At 32.2% G+C, this 23029-nt stretch overlaps 1 protein-coding gene across 1 annotated transcript in view; it reads left to right on the forward strand.

Annotated features, from left to right (window-relative positions):
- Positions 1-23029, forward strand: part of LOC139855440 (uncharacterized) — a 269308-nt gene that overhangs the window by 233757 nt on the left and 12522 nt on the right. The window lies entirely within an intron of this gene.

Here is a 23029-nt window from a genome sequence, read left to right on the forward strand (position 1 = left end):
AATGATTATAGAGTTTTATCATGTTCAAGAAGCATGGATAAAATAATTCGATTACTCGAAGCGTGTGAGTGAAGTTATCGTAAATGAATGAAATGAGAAAATAGGGATTCATCTTCTCTTTTGACGTCATCCCGGTGGATCTCCGAATTAAAGAAAATCTTTGTAATCTATATAGCATTTGATTCTTCGGTGATTAAGGAAATTATGATCCTCTTCGATTTAATGCGATGATTCATCTCGATTTTTCTGTCGGATATTTCACTATAAATCCACCTCCTTCGTTTCCTTTTAATTCACACCTTCTATTCTTTCTCCCTCAATTCTTACTTTAAAATTATTCGTCAATATGCTTCATCCAGTGCTAATTCTCGATATACTCCTCACTTTCATATCTGTCGTTCTTCTTTTTCATCTACCTCCAGAAGAATCTATTTACTTCTACTATACTCTTGGTTTTATAGTGTTTTTAGTTCTCCCGTGTCTTTATATTGCTATATGCATTGATATATACGGTTTGTGATTTCTGGGTTGTTGTTGCGTTTTATATCTTCCCTTATATTTCAAAGTCTTTGCTTCTTCTATAATCATTGTCATCCACAGTTAATGCTATCTTCTATTTGCTATGATTTATACTCCCATTTCTAGTTCGGAGCTTTGTCCTTTCGTTTCTTCTTCTTGCGATTAAGCAACGTTTATAATGGTCCAGTATTAGCAGATATGAATTTCAGAATGAACATAGTTAATGTTCTAAGAAGGAAATTTGTAATGGCACGATCTTGATTTGTCAAATTACCAGAATATTCTGGAAAAGACCGAATCATCAAGAAATATTTTCTTGATATTTTAGAGGTTGAAGAGAATACAAGAGTCGTGTAACATGGCACATGATGACGTTATGATCTGTGAATCATCACGTTCCATTTAGAACTCAACATGACTTACCGTAATATAATCACGTTGATCAAGTGTCATTATATTATACTAATTCATGCTTCAGTTCCCAACACTACTTCAAAAATATTTCTATTTTAAACTCGAAAGTTTATAGAATATAGAAACTAATAGTTTCTTATATGATGTAACACTGATAGCGCAAATAGATAAATGACTTCAGATAAGATTAGTTGTGAAAATATCTTCAGAAATATCGTAGATATTTATAATGAAAGATATGATAATATCTTAGAATTTCTAATATTGATGGATGATGATGAAGATTTGTCTGTAAAGGTTTAGAATAAAGATTAAAGTATTCGTTAATGACTTTAGCAGCACTGAATCATTTGGATTCTTTGAAGGCAGATTTAGTCTTTGTAATTTGTCCACAGCCTCCTTCATAGTCTGTTCAATCCGTTTTCCAGTTCCAAACCTTCTCTTTTTCTCAGCTTTACCCCCTTATTATTCTTTGTCATCAAACTTTTTACTGTTAAGATCGTTTACAGTTTTTGATGCTTCGTCAGCATTTTAAGAACTAGTTTGCAGTTCAAAATATTTTTCAAAACTTCACATTCAAAGTATGTAAGTCCAGGAGATAGACGTTTTACGTACACATATAACTGTTGGCATAGACATGCTGCGAGATTTCAAAATACTGGTTGCTGATTTCCGATGATTCGTATGACAATTCTCGTTACAAGATGCGAATGAGTAAATGATGTGATTTCAATAAATATAATGATTTTTCGAAAAGTCAAAGATAATTGAAGTTGTTGGTAAGTTTATTGCTAATGTGGCGAGATATGAAAGGTTCCCCAGTAACGATGACGAAAGGGCAACGTATCTATCGAGGTTATAATAAGACTAGTCCGACTGAAAAGTCGAAGTTGACTTGTTGGAGCTGTGATAAAACTGGCTACTTTGAAAAGGAATTGAAAAGTCATTTTTGCTAATAAATGCCAAAGGGTCTGACACGGATACGCGTCGAACTATGACTTTAGCTTCGAGAGCTTTTTACGTACATAACTGTGGGTAATATGTGGTTGGATCATCATCTCGATTGTTCATTGTTTGAAGTGTCTTCGGAAACTTCGGAGAGTTTGAACACAGTTTGTAATCGTTAATATACATATGATGTTCTAACACAGTTTTGAAGTCAAAGTATAGCTTTGAAAGATGTAAGAATCTCAGAGTGATGATACTGTTTATATCCTGAATTAAATTTTGCAATTTCAAAATCAGAATATGTAATTGAATTTGAATGAGTATGGTTGTTTTGATTTTTATGAATGAATGTATATTATTGTGAATGTAGGAAGTATAGTTGATAATTTGCTTAATCAGATTCGAAGAATGTAACATATTAATTGTGAATTTATATATCTCTCGGGTATTACCTACCCGTTATAAAAAAATTCACAATTAATATTTTGTACAAAAGAATTTTATTACAGTCTTTATGAAAATATATATATGTATATTTTCTTCAGATGTAACATAGATTTAATGAGTTAATATTAAATTAAACTCATTTGATTTACAGTTGAAACTAGAATTGAGTAATCCCTAAAGACTTTAGAAATTACATAACTTTTACGGAGTATTTATTCAATAAAATTGAAATTATGAATTAATACTTCGTTATTTGTTGGTGTTTGTGGAATTCTTGTGAATTTCGCAAGGTACGAATAATGTTATTTGAAAAGTTTCGAGTACATCGACGATGAAAGTGAAAAATCAAACTTATATTTGAATAATTCATTTGATTTATTATGAATTGGGATTTATTGAATTGAGGCAGAGATTGTAGTTAATGATGGTTAAGTTGTGGACGAAGGATGTACATTATCGCATATTAGTAACATGAATTAACCGAGTAGTTAAGATTCACACATAATAGCTTAGTACGGAAAGATTTATTATGGTCTAAAAATTTATATATAAGATATACATATAAATCCTTCAGTGGAAATGAGTTAATACTTCATAACTCGTTGATACAATATATTTGTTGTTGATTCGTAATGATGTCCACAATGATTCTTGAACTGACAGAGTTTGTGATGTTACAGGTGCTGTTGATTCTGACGATACTGACGGCACTGACTGTGTTGATGATGCTACGGTCCTATTGATGTTGTTGGTAAAACAATTCTAGCTTGTAAATCGTACACTATTTTCGATCAAAGTTTCTACTCTACCATCTCCATTCACTCATCCGATTTACGGTCAGAATTAAATAATCTCTAAGATTTTAGAGATTACATAACTGCCGCAGAGATATCTCTTCAATGAAGTTTATGAATTAATACTTCATCGTTTGTTGTTGTTGATATTCCTGGATATTTACAGGGCGTATGACGTTGATGTTTGAGATACAGATTGTGATGTTGCGGTGTGGGATGTGGATGTTGTTGTTGGTGGTGGTGATGGTACTGTTGGTGTTGCTGATGGTGGTACTGTTTATGCTGCTGGTACTGCTGCTGGTGTTTGTAACCTTTGCACCATATTCTCCAAAGCCACTACCCAAGCGCGAAGCTCGTTGACTTCTTCTATTACACCGGGGTGATTGTCGGTTCGGACGAGCGGATAAATAAAATCTAGAATTTGGTGTAGTATGTAATCGTGACGAGATACTCTAGAAATAAGAGAGAAAATGGTGTTTTGGATAGGTTCGCCGGTAAGTGCTTCAGGTTCTTCGCCAAGAGGGCAATGTGGTGGATGGAAGGGATCGCCTTCTTCTTGTCTCCAATGATTTAGGAGGCTACGAACCCATCCCCAATTCATCCAGAATAGATGATGACTAATTGGTTGATCCATTCCAGTCACACTGCTTTCGGAACTTGAGTGGAATTCCATTTCGGAATTCGAGGGACTTGAACTAATGACGAATTCCATTTCGTACGATTGAATAAAGAATTTTTTTTTGATATGAAATGATTTTCCAGCTATCGGGTGGTATTCTAATTATATAGAGCAAAAGGTTTCATAGATTACGGAGAAATTTACGAAATATGTCAGGCAAAGTTTACAGTAACAGATACGCTAAGATATGAATTAGCAGATACGCTAAGATATGAATTTTGTCTATACACTATTCATGCAATCAATGCAATAAGATGTGTCTAGACTAAGAATGATAAGCAGGTAATTTCAGACAAAAATGATGAGCAAAACTTTTGACATGCAGACACGGTCGAAGTCCAGACTCACTAATGCATCATAACGACTATCAGTTAGACACACTAATGCAGACCTGGTTCGCTAAGACCACCGCTCTGATACCAACTGAAAGGACCCGTTCATATACATTATAAACGATTCACAATAGTTGATTACATCGCGAGGTATTTGACCTCTATATGATACATTTTACAAACATTGCATTCGTTTTTAAAAGACAAACTTTCTTTACAACGAAAGTTGACGGCATACACACCATTTCATAATACATCCAACTATAATTGGCTTAATAATAATCTTGATGAACTCAATGACTCGAATGCAACGTCTTTCAAAATATGCCATGAATGACTCCAAGTAATATCCTTAAAATGAGCAAATGCACAGCAGAAGATTTCTTTAATACCTGAGAATAAACATGCTTTAAAGTGTCAACCAAAAGGTTGGTGAGTTCATAGGTTTATCATAACAATCATTTCAATATATTAATAGACCACAAGATTTCCGTTTATAAATATATGTACACTCGCAAGTGTATAAAAGTATTCTATAAGTTGTAGGCACCCGGTAACAAGCCTTAACGTTCATATTTTACCCTTTGAAGTACACCAGATCAGGTATGTTTAAAATAACCTCGAAGTACTAAAGCATCCCATAGTCAGGATGGGGTTTGTCAGGCCCAATAGATCTACCTTTAGGATTCGCGCCTACTGTACATAGACAAGTAGTTTAATGTTACCAAGCTAAGGGTATATTTCTGGTTTAAACCCACATAGAATTAGTTTTAGTACTTGTGCCTATTTCGTAAAACATTTATAAAACAGCGCATGTATTCTCAGCCCAAAAAAATATATAAAAAGGGAGTAATGAAACTCACAATACTGTATTTCGTAGTAAAAATACATATAACGTCATTTAACAAGTGCAAGGTTGGCCTCGGATTCACGAACGTATCAATATTGAGATTCAATATTGCAGGAAAGTACGTAGACGCAACGGAGATAATAAACACTAGATTGACCTCACGAGCATACCCATGAACCATACCCATCACCTCCATAGCTATAACCCATAATTTCCTTAGCTTCGACTCATTCAAAAAAAAACTATTTTGAAATCACTCGGACAGCACTCCGTCGTAATATTTTATGTATACTAATAATATCTTGAAATAATACAAATATTTATAAATCGATTGAGAGAGTTTAGAGAAATATATTTTCAAGTTTCTATGAAATAATGAAACCTATTGAATTCTATTTATAATAGATTTTTGAATTATTAAAGTGAATTATTAAAGTATGAATTATTAAAGTGAATTATTAAAGTATAAATTATTAAAGTATGAATTATTAAAGTGAATTATTAAAGTATGAATTATTAAAGTGAATTATTAAAGTATGAATTATTAAAGTGAATTATTAAAGTATGAATTATTAAAGTGAATTATTAAAGTATGAATTATTAAAGTGAATTATTAAAGTATGAATTATTAAAGTTAAAGTAAAGTAAAAGTAAAGTAAAGGTAAAGTTAAAGTATAGTAAAAGTATAAAAACTATGTATGTATAATACGCATATAAATATATATAATATTAATTTAAATCGTTATATATATTTAATGAAATAAAATATAAATATCGTTATATTTATTATACTGGTTAAGTAATGAGTTGTCAAAAGTGATTCTAGATATTTATAAAAGTTATATACATTTTAATAATAAAGTTCTTTTTAAACTGAAAACGTCTTTGTACGTTTGAAAATAGATTAATAGAATATTATGAAAACCAATTCTCCACTAACTTTTGTCTAACTTTCATAAATGACACTTTTTGTTTTTATTTATAAATAGATTTATAAATTATTCTGAATATCGTTAAGAGGAATAGATTTTCTCAAATCATAGTGGACCTCTCAACAGAGACTTGTAATCATAATTCAATATTTCTGATAATTCAATCATTTAATATTTTTTTTTAATTTCGTCGAAAATCATATTGAAACAAATACGTTCGTGTAAAGTATTATACGTTTAATACTTTATTAATATTCTCAAGTTATAATATATATATACATATACATATCTATTTTTATATAACGGTTCGTGAATCGTCAGAATTTGGTCGAGGTTATAATGAATGTATGAACACAGTTTAAAATTCTTGAGATTTAACTTAACAAACTTTGCTTATCGTGTCAGAATAATATAAAGATTAAAGTTTAAATTTGGTCAAAAATTTCCGGGTCGTCACAAATAATAATAATAATAATAATAGAAAAATAAAACTACCTTCAAAATCAAGCTTTTAAAAAAAAACGCCATTGCCCGGGCTCGAACCCGAGACCTCTCGCTCACCCGATAAACACCCAAACCAGCTGAACCATTTCTGTTTTTCTGTTTTTAATACATATCAAGTATATATATATATATATATATATATATATATATATATATATATATATATATATATATATAAACCCAGTTTCTGTTTCATCATCTTCTTCAAAGATTTCGATCGACAAGAGACCAAGACTAATCTATCAACGAGTTACTTATTTAGCTTTAAAACGAAACAGAAACACACATTTGATTGCTAGATTGATTTAATCAGAAAAGAATTAAAAGAAGAAAAAAAAATTAGTAGCAGGTACTCGAAAAAAAAAATGAAGAACTCACACATCAAATTCAAAATTTTGGACGTTTTAGATCACGATTTCTAAATGAAATAAGTTCTAAATCCCTCCTAGAAACTTTTTGAATTCTCAATATTAACAGAAACATCGACACGATTTTAAATTTCTCGTTGAACAACAGCTTTGACTTTTTTAAAAAATGAACTTTGACTCCAAAATTCTCAATCAATAAAATGAATTGGAACCTCAAATTTTGAAGATAGTTTGAGTGAAATAATCCTAACAAGACTGCATTTATAATTTTTGAAATTTCATTTGAAATCAAGCTGTTGCATAAATGAATCAAAAATAGGGTCCTGCTTCAGTTTTCTTACAAAATTTGTTTTTAAATTCGAATTGTAGTAATTAGAGAAATTATCTGAGTAAATGAAGGATTGATATAGCATATATAATTGATTCAAGGTTGTTTTGTAGTGCAAGTGTGTCGACAATTTCTTCCATCAGGAACAGAGAATTAAAGAAAAAAAATAAAAAATAGAAAGTGAAAGGAATCTGAATGTACGATTTCTGATATTGATTTGTAACAACTTGAAGATAGGAACAAAATATATACAGATTGATGGTTACGTTCAACTGAATCTAAATCCCTTTTCTGATTTTCTATAGATTATTATTAATTAATAATTAGTAGATATAAATATATTAATAATAATAATATTAATATTATTATAATTAATAAAAAATACTGATAATTATAACAATAGAAATAATAATAATAATAATATTACTAATCAAAATAATACTAATAATAATAATAGAGATAATAATAATGATAATAGTATCAATAATACTAATATTAATGATAATGATAATTATAATAATAATTATAAAAATAAAAATGATCATATTATTAATGATAATAATAAAAATAATAATTTTTAATGATAATACCTAATAATAATACTAGTTATAACAAGTTACATGTTTCATTTTTCATATCTATCTAATATATATTATAATATAATAATATTAATAATACAAGTAATAATATTAATATTAATATTAATATTAATAATGAGAGTAATACTAATAATATTGATTTAACAAATTATGCTTATCAAATCTCATTTTTATATATTATGTATTAAATAAATAATATTAATAATACTGATATCAATGTTTATAATGAAAGTAATATTCATAATTACATTTTAACTTGTATTTATATTTAATAGATTAACATTACCTATTATTAATTATGTAATATTCATATAACATATTCGGATACTTAATATAATATACATAGTATATTAATTGTGTACAAAAATCATATATATATATATATATATATATATATATATATATATATATATATATATATATATATATATATATACATAGATTCATTTTAATAACAGCTTAATTATTTTTGTATCATACCTTAGATATTTAATTCAAATGTTTCAATTATATTTTATTATTTCCTATTATTATATATACTTACATTTATATATATATATATATATATATATATATATATATATATATATATACACACACACACACACACACATATACATATATTTATCTATACACCATTGTTCGTGAATCGCCGAGAATAGTCAAAGGTTAATTGAATCCATAAAAACAGTTCGAAATTTTGAGACTCAACATTACAGACTTTGCTTATCGTGTCAAAATCATATAAAGATTAAGTTTCAATTTGGTCGAAAATTTTCGGGTCGTCACAGATTATATTAAGAAAGTGTAATATGTCTTGATTATTTCAGGATGATATATCAATTTAATTATGTACTACTAATTGTTGACTACTAATTGTGGACTACTAACGTTGGACTGCTAACTTGATAACGTAAATCATCAACACGTAATAAAAAAATATTGATGTGAATATATTTCTATCATACTTTGATATATATGTATATATTTGTTATAGGTTCGTGAATCGACCAGTGGCCAAGTCTAATTCTCGACGAATTGAAAATCTGTGAAAGTGAGTTATAGTCTCATTTTTGCTATCTAATATTTTGGGATGAGAATACATGCAGTTTTGAAAGTATTTTACAAAATAGACACAAGTACTTGAACTACATTTTATGATTGAATTATTATACCGCGTATCCCTTTTTGTTTAGTCTGGTAACCTAAGAATTAGTGAACGCCACTAATTGACACGAATCCTAAAGATAGATCTATGGGCCTTGACAATCCCCAGTCAGAGAATTTGAACTGCTTTAGTACTTCGAGGTTTATATTATATACAGACGAGGTGCCTGTATGGGGATATGCTAGATTCATTTTTGTTAATGTTGGTTACCAGGTGCTCATCATATGAATGATTTTTATACAGATTGCCTTATATATGTGTGCGAATTTATAAATGAAATCTTGTGGTCTATTATTACAATTTGATATATATAGGTTAAACCTATAACTCACCAATAATTTTGTTGACGTTTAAATCATGTTTATTCTTAGGTGATTATTAAGAGCTTCCGCTGTCGCATGCTAAATAAAGACAAGAATCGGAGTCTGCATGTTTGTTTAATATTGTTTAAAAAATGCATTCGAGAACTTATGTTGTTGTAACATATTATTATTGTAAACCATTATGTAATGGTCGTATGTAAACATTATATTTTATATTATCATTACTTGATAATCTATGTTATGTCTTCAAAACCTTTGTCGATAAAATAAAGGTTATGGTGTGTTTTAAAAACGAATGCAGTCTTTGAAAAACGTCTCATATAGAGGTCAAAACCTCGCAATGAAACCAATTAATATGAAACGTTTATAATCGATATGAACGAGGTATTTCACTTTGCACAACTTGGTATTTAGCTATTTTGTTAGACAAAATTACTCCCGTAGTCCTTGAACTTATACCGAAATCATAGGCGTCGTCCTCAAAGTTTTTTTTTTGCGTTCGTCGTCACTGAACTTGCATTTTATAACTTGTGTCGTCCTTTTGTTAACTGTCCGTCTCTTTCATCCGTTAACCTCTAGCATATGTCAAACATGTGAGGGCAATTCTGTTATTTTATATCTTTTACAGTTTAAGGACTACCGGCGGTGTAAATAATTTAAATCTTTTCTTTTTTTCTTTTCCTTTTTATTTTCTTTTCTCTTTTCTCTTTTAAAATCCATTTTCTTTTTTCCTTTTTCCTTAATCCACCACCTTCAACAAAAAAATTACTCTGTACAAAGTTGTGTGAATTCATCTGGTGAAAGTACCAGAAAAGTCTCAAATCCTAATTCTCCAAAATCAAGGATGAATTCATGAAATCAAATCCTAATTCGCTGTTGTTAGAGACTGATACCTAAGTAATTTTAGTCATCTTCTCCGGTGGTTTCATGGTGGTTTCGAACAGCTGCAGAGGTAATCGAAATCGTCGATTATGATTTCGTTAATACCCAGATCTGGTAACCGGAGTTATTTTTTCTTAAGAATATTTGTGGGTTTATAATTGTTTTGAAGCTCCTAACCTGTGGTGAAATTTGAGAACTTGGAAGTTGCTGCAACATTAAAATCATAAATTGATTTGTGTTAGCGCTGCTATCATCCGTCATCCATCACCACTATAACACAACCAACGCACTCAGACCAGTCACCAATTCTGACGGTGGTGGTTGTAAAATCGTATTTTCAAATCTGTCACCACCATCTCAACTTCGACCTCTACTATTGCGTACCAGATCTGTTTCTAATTTATGCTTTCGTATTTCGTAATTGTAATATGTGTAAAATTAAATAAAAAATAAGTTGTAAAAAGAATTTGTAGAATATGCTTAAATGTTGATTTATTATTTGTAAAATATGCATTATTTGTGTTGTTTGCAAATCAGTTGCAGAATCCATTTGTTTATATACTAAGTTTTATGTTTAGATTTAGGTAAAAGAAGGTGTTTGTGGTGAACTTGAACTTGTAAAATTTTGGGGATGGTTAAGTGCAAAAAATGAAGAAAATTAGAAGGTTAGGTGAAGAAGAAATTAGGGTTTGTGAAATATTGAGGATGAAGATGAAGAAAAGGGAAGAAATGAAGAAAGTCAAAATTACGCCAGTAGTCCTTGAACTATAAAGGATATAAAATGACATAATTACCCTCACATGTTTGGCACATGCTAGAGGTTAACAGAGGAAAGAGACGGGTGGTTAACAGAAGGACGACACAAGTTAAAAAATGCAAGTTCCAGTGACGACGAACGCAAAAAAAAAAAAAAAAAAAAAAAAATTTGAGGACGACGCCTATGATTTCGGTATAAGTTCAAGGACGACGGAAGTAATTTTGTCATTTTGTTATCCTATTTTGGATTGAAATGATATCATTCTGAAACATTTGATACTTTTATCATGTTATCGTAAACTTTGCTTATTCATTTTCAGGCGTGTTTTTCACTTTCGTTTTTGCCATAATATAGTGTTGTATATTTCTCCTTTAACTTCATGTAGTATCCATCGCCATTTGCTTCATTTTAACGATGTAATGTTGTTTTTTCACATTATTTACTAATGTGGCAACGTTAAGGTGTAGTGAAGATGTATGAGAAGTGGCAAAGGTGAATGATTGGGAGTCATCGTTTAAAAATGTATGATTTAAGTAGTTTTTATTAATTCCATATATGTGTTTCCTCTCTTAAAGACTCAGGAAACAAACCAGAAATGTCACCTTTGGAAGGTGTCAATTTTGATCCACATTTTTATTATCAAGGAAGGATTGTCAATTCTTTTAATATATAGACTATAAACTCTATCTATCCGTGTCTATATATAAAGAATTTGAAACGGTTTTTGAGTAGACGTGCAACGCACGGGCTCAAAACCTAGTTAATTTATATAATGGAATACATAAACTAACCCCTTAATGTTACGGTTATCATTTTCCTTTATTTTTTTAATATAGAATGATGACCTGAAAAAACTATTACAGTATAATTTTGTGAACATGTGAACCAAAGATGAACCAGATGCGGACCTTTGTGCATGATCACACACTATTCTAGAAATCTGCCCAGGTCGATTACCTTATAAAAAAAGATTTAAATGGATTGTATTAAACTTCACAAATACTACGTACTATATTATTTCCACGATAAAACATGATTCATGTGCAATTTCACAATTACTATATTATTTCCATGATAAAACATGATTCATGTGGAATTATCTTATAGCGAATCGGGTGTATACGAGTTGAATTGAGCATGAGCTTAATTTGTCTGGAGCTCGGCTCGTTTAAAATTTATAATGTTCGAGCTCGACTCGTTTTGAACCTAATATATTAAGTTCGAGGTCGACTTGTTTGATATCCTACAAGCTCGAGCACAATTCAAGATCCGCTCAACTTAGATAGTTCGGATCATTCACAGATTTAGTATTTTTCGATCAATTGAAAAAAAATATATATATTTCATCCGTCGAACAAAATCTCTTATTTGTATATGATCACAATATAGGTAAAGTGCAAAGATTTACTTATTTTAAGAGATAAATGACACTTTTGTCGAATTTATGAGACTTTTGTGGAAAAGTGTAAGTAAATGTGAAAATGTGAAGTTGATTGTATGTTTTTGAAAATGACCACTTATATTTGGACAAATTAAAATGAATATGTAGACACTTATTTTAAAACATAGGAAGTAATATTTTTTTTAAAAAAGAAATCAACAATTATTTAAAACAATTATTTTTTTTTAAAAAAGAAATCAACAATTATTTATATTACAAACAATGTCGAGTTTCTCTCTCCCAACCTCTCCAATCACACCGATCAAAACATACAATCCGGCAACATTCATCCAACAACAACAACATGATAACTACCCTCCCAAAACCTACTATAACGCTCATGAAATTGAAGAGGGCGAGTGGATAACGGTTGAAAGAAAAAACCAAAGAAATCTTATAAGAAAATATGGTGATCCTAATTACCTCTATAATCCTGCCGCCACCACATATAATCATCCATACGCCACTTTTCCCAATAATTCCCAAACCTCCATAATGTTTTTCAATCACCCAGAAAATTGGAACGAAATCGACCTTAGAACCTTCTTCAATCGTTACGGGACAGTCAAAGATGTCTATCTTCCATCCCACAAAAAACTTAAGAATGGCAAAGCTTTCGGCATTGTAAGATTTGAAGGAATTCAAGATGTTGATCACCTCCTACGAAGACTGAATACCATCTTCATGAAAGGGAATTGGCTTCGAGCATATCAAGCGTATGAAAGGAAACCTTTCAAGCCAACATCTGCAAATCGGAATCAACAACCTCCTGCACCTCGTAAAAATAGCTTCCATACCAACATACCTAACACCAAAACCTATTGGAAAAAAGTCAATTACAAATCACCACACCTTGACAGCCCAACCAAGACTTATGAAACCCCAAAACACCAGGTAACGTCCCGTGATGATCGTACTCCCAATGATGTTGTCCATAACAATGTCAAAGATAAAGCTAGCAAGCCACGCACTCTTGATATCGACGAAGAAGATGCAAACAGAGAAGCACTGAAAAATGCAATCATCGGGCGAAATTATCGACTTAGATCTGATCGAACAATTCCCTACCTTGTGCTATGCAGAAGGTCTGACCCAATTTAACATAAAGTATCTGGGGGGTCTTGATCTTTGCCTAACCTTCGATAACGAGTCCACTGTCAACAATATTATCAATTCTGATGATCATATTCTGAAACAATGGTTAAAAAATATTAAGAGATGTGAAGATAAGTGCTTCCAATCATCAAGATTATCTTGGTTAACTATTAAAGGTATGCCGATTACATATTGGTCAAGGAAAAATTTCAAAAAGATAGCATCCTGGTATGGCCAAATATTCGACTACCATAACTGTGATTTTGATGGAAATCAAAACTTAGTTGTTGCAAAGGTCCTTGTAAAATTATGGGGACAAGAACTTCAAAACTCGAATGTCCAAGTCAAAACCAGAGATGGTATTTTCTATGTGCAAGTAATTGAAGATGTGACAGGCATAGTTGAAATTGAGATGGAGGAAGCACAACCTGATGAAGTAGAAGCAAAAAATCTAGATGACAACATTGAAGTTCACGATGGCAAGGATCAATTTTCCGATCAAGAGTTTTCCGATGACGATGACAACATCCCCACCCCGCCGCCTGAACGAACCCCCAACAACGGTAACAGGATGTTTGCCACGTCAAATTCATTCAACTGCAATAATGATAACCTTGAAAATTGCTCAAAGACAATTAATGTTTCAAAGCCGTCTGAATCTATCGAGCAAATGCTTTTTTCAATATATACAATTAATATACACTCGAATCTCAGATAATGGCAGAAAATTCAGCAAGCTCGATAGATTTCTAATCTCAGAAAACACCCTTTTACAATGGCCAAACCTTAACGCGATAGTTCTAGATAAGAAATATACGGACCATTGTCCAATTGTGCTTAAAGAGGGTAATACGGATTTTGGCCCGAAACCTATCAAAGTGTTCGACGAATGGATAACTCACAAGGATGCTCCTGATATAGTTAAAAAGGCTTGGGAATTGAAGGTTAATAGTTGGAAACCCGACTGCATCTTTCGGGAAAAACTTAAGAATGTCAAGCTAGAGCTTAAAAAATGGTACTCCATCTCCCCCGGAAAATTAAAATGTGAGATCGAGGATCTTTCCAAGACTGTTTCAATCTGGGAACGCAAAGCCGAAATCAGCAACTTAAATGACGATCAATTACTTGAATGGAAGCTTGACAGCTAAAAACTCCTACAAAAGGAAAAAAGCCAAACGAAAATGCTTAGACAAAAGGCGAGGTTTAAATGGGCTTTAGAAGGTGATGAAAATACTAACTTTTTTCATTCGTGTATTCGCAGGCGCCAGCACAAAAATAACATTCACGGCGTTAATGTCAATGGTGTCTGGTCCAGTGATCCTGCTGCCATCAAAAGTGAAGCAAATGCTTTTTTCAAAAAACTTTTTACAAAAAAGCAGGAAAATAAGTTCGAGCTAAACGAGTGGGATGGTATGCGTATTGACCGTACAGCAGCAGATAAATTAGAAGTCGAATTTAGCGAGCATGAAACTTTAGAGGCAATTAAAAGCTGCGGGAAAAACAAAGCACCAGGCCCCGACGGATTCAACTTACTTTTCTTCACTAAATTCTGGGAAATCATCAAAATCGATCTTATGAACGCGCTCAGATGGTTCTGGAAATCGGGTGTCATATCCAACGGTTGCAACGCTTCATTCATAACTCTTATTCCTAAGGTAAATGATCCGCTAAACTTTTCTAATTTCCGTCCCATTAGCCTTATAAATAGTTATTACAAAATACTTTCAAAGATACTTGCTAATAGAATTAGGAAAGTTATCCCCAAATTGATTGGGGACGAACAAAGTGCATTTATTAGTAACCGAAATATACTTGATGGAATTCTAATGGCCCTCGAAACGGTAGATGACCTCAAACATAAAAAACAAAAAAGTTTCATTTTTAAAGTAGACTTTGAAAAAGCATTTGATTGTGTCGATTGGAACTTTCTCGCAAATATTATGAGTCTCATGGGCTTTGGGGTTAAATGGGTAAAATGGATCCAATCGTGCCTAAAATCCACCTCCATTTCGGTTTTAATTAATGGATCTCCATCCGACCAATTCTTTCTGGAACGGGGAGTTAGACAAGGGGACCCATTGTCCCCTTTCCTCTTTATTATCGCTAGCGAAGGTTTAAATTACTTACTTAATAAAGCAAAAACGGAAAATATCATTAAAGGGGTTAAAGTAGGTAAAGAACATGTCTCGGTTTCTCACCTACAATACGCCGACGACACCATAATTTTTGGAAATTGGAACAAGCTTGAAGTTAGAAACACTCTAAAAATCCTAAAATGTTTTGAGGACCTCTCGGACCTTAAAATTAATCTAAATAAAAGTAGTGTCTACGGGATTAGTACTTCAAAATCGGAATTAAAGGATTTGGCCACTTGGTTTGGGTGTATGGAAGGCACGTTTCCCTTTAATTATCTAAGCCTTCCGATCGGGGCAAATCTAAAACTTTACAAAAATTGGGAACCTATCTTTGAAAAATTCAAAAAAAGACTTGCGGATTGGAAAACCAAAACACTATCTTTCGGAGGAAGATTAACTCTAATAAAGTCGATACTTAGTAGCATTCCTCTCTATTACTTCTCCCTTTTCAAAGCACCACTTGGAGTAATTAAAGATCTTGAAGGTATGCGTCGCGATTTCTTTTGGGGGGGTTCGTCGGAACAAAAAAGATGGCATGGGTAAATTGGAACCAAATTTTGCTACCTTATGAATTGGGTGGATTAAACATCGGATCCTTAAAAAACAAAAACCTCGTTTTATTAACCAAATGGTGGTGGAAATTTTTGTCAAATAAAGATGCTCTTTGGGTTAAAGTAATAAAAAGTATTTATGGGAAAAACGGGGGGTTGGGATGTATCTCATCTTCAAAAGATTTCAACCCCAATCATCTTTCCGGTAGAACTTGGTTTAATATTTTAAATGTTGAACACCCCCTAACCAAGTTAGGGTGTGACCCTTCTAACTCGTTTGTTAAAGTCGTAGGTAAAGGTCGAGAAACGAGCTTTTGGCACGATAAATGGTGTGGCGATATGGAACTAAAATTTTCCTTCCCAAAACTCTTTAGACTAGAAACAAATAAAGATGCACTAGTTGCGGATCGAGTCTCCTGGTCAAACGAGTCTGCTTCTTTCATATGGTCTTGGACTTCTACCCCAAGATGGAGAGCAATCTCAGAACTTGACACTCTCATAGCTAAGCTAAATAATTATAAACCGAATGAAAAAGACCCAGACACATGGACCTGGAAACATTGCACTTCTGGGCTGTTTAGTACCGCTTCTTTGGGCAGTATACTTGTATCCGCAGCAATCCCATCTTGTCCATCTCCTGATCTCACAATCAGGAATTATCTCCTCCCTCAAAAAATCGGCATCTTAATATGGCGAGTGAGGCAAAATAAACTACCGGTAAGAACCGAACTTGACCGAAGAGGTATTGTCCTTGACACTACGAGATGTCCGGTTTGCGATGATGACATCGAGACTCTCAACCATTCTCTTATTTTCTGTTACGTAGCAACAAATATTTGGGATAGAATTTTCAAATGGTGGAACTTTCATCAAATCAATTACATAAACGCCAATGATCTTGCAATATGCTCGAATTCCAATATCAAGACATCTACGGGTTCATTAATTTGGCAAGCGGTTGTCTGGACTTCATGCTATTACATATGGAAAAACAGAAATGATCATGTGTTCGGGAAGACAAAAATGTGTAATGCAAAAATTGTTTCCGAGATCCAATCAAAATCATTCGAATGGATTTCCTCGAGGTTGAAAAATGGGAGCCTAGATTGGCTTAATTGGCTCTCAAACTCGCAAAAATTTGATTTCAACCCTCCGAATAAAGAAGGCATCGGCTAATGTAACAGGGTTTTTTCATCCTTCTCGCCCTTCCGATCTCTTGGATAGAGCCTAAATGAGTGGTTTTTCAATTGCTTTGTCGCTACAAAGATAGCACTGTAGTTGTTAAATCCCTCAGCTTGATTTAAGTGAGGCAATACCGGGAGTTAAGTCGGGTGATTAGGGTTTTTTCCTGAAATAGAACATATCTCGAGCCTCTTTAGTTTAGGGCTACACATGTATAGGTCGTGTTTTTTGTTTCTTTCCTCTATGTATTCTTTTGTAATTCGCTAATTTTTTAATAAAGTTATGATTGATCTTTCAAAAAAAAAAATATTACCATATGAAAATAATACATACATGATGTACAATATGTACACATATATGCAATAAGCATAGGCAACCACGAAATACACAAACATATTACATCGAGACGCCTTGAAATATATAAGACGTAGGAACCTGAGTTGATCAACCATTGATGTCAATCTATTTTTACCTTTTTGAACTGCCTTGAAATTAATTTAAAACTTCTAGCTTGCACTTCGGTAATAAATGTGAATGAGTTCGATTCCTTGTTGCCAACCACTTTGTTATTCCTATTAGCCCATAACAAATAATCTCCTACCCATTTGATTGCTTGCCAAATAATCTTGCTTGCCTAAGTTTTATAAAGTTTGGATCTTTGCAAAAAAAACATCTTAAATAGACTCGATTTGGATAGACGAAACCCAACCATTTTAATAGCAAGGACCACATGGTTTCAGCAGTTTCACATTCAACAAGAATATGATCTACTGTTTCGATGTGTTCATTACAAATGGGGCATAAAACAAAGTCCAAATCTAACTCACGTTTATCGAGTTCGACACGTACTGGACAATGATAGCCTTGGTCTCCAAGCGAAATTTCTCACCTTTTGTTGAAAAGGTTCAATTAACGCCAAGCTTCCATTCCCAGGAATCTTTTTTTACTACATATCAGAGATAAAGATGCAAGAGTGCGCAACATGCTTTCTATCTCTCCAAGCTCCGACATTACTATCGTTGATGATGTTTGTCCTATCTTTTATCGTAGCATTTTTATCAGATTCTAGGATATATATATAAGTGGGTGAAAGAGTCTTGTAACCGAGTGTCACCACAAGTGTCATGCCATAACATGTCTTCATCGTCGCCTATTACTTTTGCAAATGAGGATGTGAAATTGAGACCAAGTGCATTGATTGTTCTTCCTGCTTTCACGATTATCATCTGAAATGTCCCGTTCTTATTGATTAAAAACGTTCCATATTAATTGATTTCGTTGCGAGGTTTTGACCTCTATATGAGACGTTTTTCAAAGACTGCATTCATTTTTAAAACAAACCATAACCTTTATTTCATAAATAAAGGTTTAAAAAGCTTTACGTAGATTATCAAATAATGATAATCTAAAATATCCTGTTTACACACGACCATTACATAATGGTTTACAATACAAATATGTTACATCGAAATCAGTTTCTTGAATGCAGTTTTTACACAATATCATACAAACATGGACTCCAAATCTTGTCCTTATTTTAGTATGCAACAGCGGAAGCTCTTAGTATTCACCTGAGAATAAACATGCTTTAAACGTCAACAAAAATGTTGGTGAGTTATAGGTTTAACCTATATATATCAAATCGTAACAATAGACCACAAGATTTCATATTTCAATACACAACCCATACATAGAGATAAAAATCATTCATATGGTGAACACCTGGTAACCGACATTAACAAGATGCATATATAAGAATATCCCCATCATTCCGGGACACCCTTCGGATATGATATAAATTTCGAAGTACTAAAGCATCCGGTACTTTGGATGGGGTTTGTTAGGCCCAATAGATCTATCTTTAGGATTCGCGTCAATTAGGGTGTCTGTTCCCTAATTCTTAGATTACCAGACTTAATAAAAAGGGGCATATTCGATTTCGATAATTCAACCATAGAATGTAGTTTCACGTACTTGTGTCTATTTTGTAAATCATTTATAAAACCTGCATGTATTCTCATCCCAAAAATATTAGATTTTAAAAGTGGGACTATAACTCACTTTCACAGATTTTTACTTCGTTGGGAAGTAAGACTTGGCCACTGGTTGATTCACGAACCTATAACAATATATACATATATATCAAAGTATGTTCAAAATATATTTACAACACTTTTAATATATTTTGATGTTTTAAGTTTATTAAGTCAGCTGTCCTCGTTAGTAATCTACAACTAGTTGTCCACAGTTAGATGTACAGAAATAAATTGATAATTATTATCTTGAATCAATCCACGGCCCAGTGTATACGTATCTCAGTATTGATCACAACTCAAACTATATATATTTTGGAATCAACCTCAACCCTGTATAGCTAACTCCAACATTCACATATAGAGTGTCTATGGTTGTTCCGAAATATATATAGATGTGTCGACATGATAGGTCGAAACATTGTATACGTGTCTATAGTATCTCAAGATTACATAATATACAATACAAGTTGATTAAGTTATGGTTGGAATAGATTTGTTACCAATTTTCACGTAGCTAAAATGAGAAAAATTATCCAATCTTGTTTTACCCATAACTTCTTCATTTTAAATCCGTTTTGAGTGAATCAAATTGCTATGGTTTCATATTGAACTCTATTTTATGAATCTAAACAGAAAAAGTATAGGTTTATAGTCGGAAAAATAAGTTACAAGTTGTTTTTGTAAAGGTAGTCATTTCAGTCGAAAGAACGACGTCTAGATGACCATTTTAGAAAACATACTTCCACTTTGAGTTTAACCATAATTTTTGGATATAGTTTCATGTTCATAATAAAAATCATTTTCCCAGAATAACAACTTTTAAATCAAAGTTTATCATTGTTTTTAATTAACTAACCCAAAACAGCCCGCGGTGTTACTACGACGGCGTAAATCCAGTTTTACGGTGTTTTTCGTGTTTCCAGGTTTTAAATCATTAAGTTAGCATATCATATAGATATAGAACATGTGTTTAATTGATTTTAAAAGTCAAGTTAGAAGGATTAACTTTTATTTGTGAACAAGTTTAGAATTAACTAAACTATGTTCTAGTGATTACAAGTTTAAACCTTCGAATAAGATAGCTTTATATGTATGAATAGAATGATGTTATGAACATCATTACTACCTCAAGTTCCTTGGATAAACCTACTGGAAATTAGAAAAATAGATCTAGCTTCAAAGGATCCTTGGATGGCTTGAAAGTTCTTGAAGCAGAATCATGACACGAAAACAATTTCAAGTAAGATTTCCACTCGAAATAAGATTGTTATAGTTATAGAAATTGAATTAAAGTTTGAATATTATTATTACCTTGTATTAAAAAGATAACCTATTGTAAGTAACAAAGGTTTCTTGATCTTGGATGATTACTTGGAATGGATTTAGAAAACTTGGAAGTAAACTTGCAATCTTGGAAGTATTCTTGATTTTATGAAACTAGAACTTTTGGAATTTATGAAGAACACTTAGAACTTGAAGATAGAACTTGAGAGAGATCAATTAGATGAAGAAAATTGAAGAATGAAAGTGTTTGTAGGTGTTTTTGGTCGTTGGTGTATGGATTAGATATAAAGGATATGTAATTTTGTTTTCATGTTAATAAGTCATGAATGATTACTCATATTTTTGTAATTTTATGAGATATTTTATGCTAGTTGCCAAATGATGGTTCCCAAATGTGTTAGGTGACTCACATGGGCTGCTAAGAGATGATCATTGGAGTGTATATACCAATAGTACATACATCTAAAAGTTGTGTATTGTACGAGTACGAATACGGGTGCATATGAGTAGAATTGTTGATGAAACTGAACGAGGATGTAATTGTAAGTATTTTTGTTAAGTAGAAGTATTTTGATAAGTGTCTTGAAGTCTTTCAAAAGTGTATGAATACATATTAAAACACTACATGTATATACATTTTAACTGAGTCGTTAAGTCATCGTTAGTCGTTACATGTAAATGTTGTTTTGAAACCTTTAGGTTAACGATCTTGTTGAATGTTGTTAACCCATTATTTATTATAACAAATGAGATGTTAAATTATTATATTATCATGATATTATGATATATAATATATCTTAGTATGATATATATACAGTTAAATGTCGTTACAACGATAATCGTTACATATATGTCTCGTTTCGAAATCATTAAGTTAGTAGTCTTATTTTTACATATGTATTTCATTGTTAATACACTTAATAATATATTTACTTATCATTTAACATAATTAACCAAGTGTATCAATATCTTAACATGATTCATATGTACCTAGTAAGACATTGTTATAACGATAATCGTTATATATATCGTTTTCGAGTTTCTTAAATTAATAGTCTCATTTTTATGTATATAACTCATTGTTAAAATACCTAATGAGATACATACTTATAATAAAATCATGTTAACTATATATATAACCATATATATGTCATCGTATAGTTTTTACAAGTTTTAACGTTCGTGAATCACCGGTAAACTTGGGTGGTCAATTATCTATATGAAACCTATTTCAATTAATCAAGTCTTAACAAGTTTGATTTCTTAACATGTTGAAAACACTTAATCATGTAAATAACAATTTCATTTAATATATATATAAACATGGAAAAGTTCGGGTCACTACAGTACCTACCCGTTAAATAAATTTCGTCCCGAAATTTTAAGCAGTTGGAGGTGTTGACGTATCTTCTGGAAATAAATGCGGGTATTTCTTCTTCATCTAATCTTCACGCTCCCAGGTGAACTCGGGTCCTCTTCGAGCATTCCATCGAACCTTAACAATCGGTATCTTGTTTTGTTTAAGTCTCTTAACCTCACGATCCATTATTTCGACGGGTTCTTCAATGAATTGAAGTTTTTCATTGATTTGGATTTCGTCCAATGGAATAGTGAGATCTTCTTTAGAAAAACATTTCTTCAAATTTGAGACGTGGAAAGTGTTATTTACAGCCGCGAGTTGTTGAGGTAGCTCCAGTTGGTAAGCTACTGGTCCGACACGATCTATAATCTTGAATGGTCCAATGTACCTTGGATTTAGTTTCCCCCGTTTACCAAATCGAACAACGCCTTTCCAAGGTGAAACCTTAAGCATGACCATTTCTCCAATTTCAAACTCTATATCTTTTCTTTTACTGTCCGCGTAGCTCTTTTGTCGACTCTGGGCGGTTTTCAATCTTTGTTGAATTTGGATGATTTTCTCGGTAGTTTCTTGTATTATCTCCGGACCCGTAATCTGTCTATCCCCCACTTCACTCCAACAAATCGGAGACATGCACTTTCTACCATAAAGTGCTTCAAATGGCGCCATCTCAATGCTTGAATGGTAGCTGTTGTTGTAGGAAAATTCTGCTAACGATAGATGTCGATCCCAACTGTTTCCGAAATCAATAACACAAGCTCGTAGCATGTCTTCAAGCGTTTGTATCGTCCTTTCGCTCTGCCCATCAGTTTGTGGATGATAGGTAGTACTCATGTCTAGACGAGTTCCCAATGCTTGCTGTAATGTCTGCCAGAATCTTGAAATAAATCTGCCATCCCTATCAGAGATAATAGAGATTGGTATTCCATGTCTGGAGACGACTTCCTTCAAATACAGTCGTGCTAACTTCTCCATCTTGTCATCTTCTCTTATTGGCAGGAAGTATGCTGACTTGGTGAGACGATCAACTATTACCCAAATAGTATCATAACCACTTGCAGTCCTTGGCAATTTAGTAATGAAATCCATGGTAATGTTTTC

The sequence above is a fragment of the Rutidosis leptorrhynchoides genome, chromosome 6 (genome assembly GCF_046630445.1).
Source record: "Rutidosis leptorrhynchoides isolate AG116_Rl617_1_P2 chromosome 6, CSIRO_AGI_Rlap_v1, whole genome shotgun sequence".
Lineage (NCBI taxonomy): Eukaryota > Viridiplantae > Streptophyta > Magnoliopsida > Asterales > Asteraceae > Rutidosis > Rutidosis leptorrhynchoides.